We start from the raw sequence: 1672 nt of genomic DNA, 5'->3' as shown, positions 1-1672 counted from the left end.
GCTTCTGGGTGGTTTCCCAGTGGGTGCCGCGGGCTCCTGCGGCACCCGAGGAGAGCCCGGGGTCCGGATAGCTCACCGAGACACACCTGCATACCAGCCTGCGAGCCCCAGGCGCAGCCTGCTCTGGCTGGCCCTGGCACAGCCCCCCTGCCCGGCCCTGGCCAATCCTTCTGGACACAGCTGAAAGGGGCTGCGGCCACAGCGAGGTCCCCAGGTCCCGGCTTTGCTGGGGACAACCAGCCCTGGGGTGCTGCACCCTGGGGCCAGACCAGGAGAGATAGCGATGTCCCTGCTGCTGCTGTGCCGTGGGCCACTGGCTCTGGTGCCCCCCAGTCCCTGCTCAGAAAGCAGACCAGGGCATCCCGCTCCTGGTCCCCCTGCCCCATTACCTCCCCGCTCGCCTGGGTCCCAGCCCAGCTCCCTCCGGCTCAGGGTCCCGCCAGCCCCAGCCCTTCACCTGTGCCCAGCACCAGCAGCAACAGAAAAGCTGTGAGTGCCATGGGGCTCGTCCTGGGGGATCCTGGTGCCTCTCGGGGCTCTGCGGCAGCTTGCTCTCCTGTTGGCGTGCTCTGCAATCCGGAGATCAGGAACTGGCAGCTGGGCAGCGGCGGGAGCTTTATAGAGCACCTGGAGCAGGTGAGAAGGCCCCACCCAGCCGCCAGCCCCGGGGAAAGGGAGTCCCTCCGCCCCGCTTGGTGCAGGGCATGGGCATGCTGCCTTGCTGATGGGGTCCCCACGGCATTGTCCCCAAGGGTGGGGTCCCCCTCCCTCCCCCGGCTCAGGGAGACACCACCAGCAGCATCCCCATATCACAGGTGGACGCAGCCTCAGGTGGGGACATGGGGAAGGGGCAGCGGCTGGGCATCCCTGAGATGGGGTGGGGGGCAGCATCTACCCAGCCCCATGGGCTGAGCCACAGCCCCCAGGACCTGGTGGGGAGCACGAAGGGACGGAGCCCCCCAGCCCCTTGCTTGGGGGTGGGGGCTTATCCTCTGGCTCAGCCTGGGGTTAATCATTACCAGCTGGCCACTGTCTCGCCCTACCCCAAACAAACCCTGGGGTCCCCCCCCCCCCGAAATGCTTACACAGGTAGGGCCCAGGGCCCCACAAAATCCCAGTACCTCCTAGTAACCTCCCTGTCAGGTCCCAGGGCCTCCCCTAGGCACATGGGCCCCAGCAGGCACAACACCCCTATCCCACTCAGGACGTGGCCCCTGGCCCAGGCTGATGCCCCATGCCAAGCCAGATGCCGATGCTCCACGCCAGAGGTACCAGGTGCCACCCAATGCCAGGGCACAGAGCCCCCATCCTCCCCGGTGACACGTGCTCCTGGGCATGGCCGGACCGCACCAGCCTTTCTGGTCCCTCCCTGTCCCTGCCCTGCAGGAGAGCCCTGATTCCCGGGGAGGGCCCCAATTCCCGGGGAGGGCCCCAATTCCCGGGGAGGGCTTCTTGGGCTCTACTGAACTGCCACCCCAGCCATACCGGGGGGGTTTCTGAGGTGTCGGTGCAAAGGCAGCAGAGACAAGGGGACCCTCTGCGCTGCAGGAACAGCAGGGCAGGGATGGGCGGCCTGGGCATCAGCACGGGCGTGACGCGACCCAGCTGCACCCCATCCCCCGACGGGGTCCACAGCCTCGGTGCCAGGCAAGGGGAATGCGGGCAGGGCGCG

The 1672-nt window shown here is 68.0% G+C and overlaps 1 protein-coding gene across 1 annotated transcript in view; it reads right to left on the bottom strand.

The window, feature by feature from the left end:
• THBS3 (thrombospondin 3) overlaps positions 1-1672 on the bottom strand; it is a gene marked incomplete at its 5' end in the record, with an annotated part of 16678 nt that overhangs the window by 377 nt on the left and 14629 nt on the right. The window lies entirely within an intron of this gene.

The sequence above is a fragment of the Pygoscelis adeliae genome, unplaced genomic scaffold (assembly GCF_000699105.1).
Source record: "Pygoscelis adeliae isolate BGI_AS28 unplaced genomic scaffold, ASM69910v1 Scaffold484, whole genome shotgun sequence".
Taxonomy (NCBI): Eukaryota; Metazoa; Chordata; class Aves; order Sphenisciformes; family Spheniscidae; genus Pygoscelis; species Pygoscelis adeliae.
The sequence above is the reverse complement of the archived record's forward strand: the minus strand, read 5'-3'. Positions and strand labels throughout refer to the sequence as shown.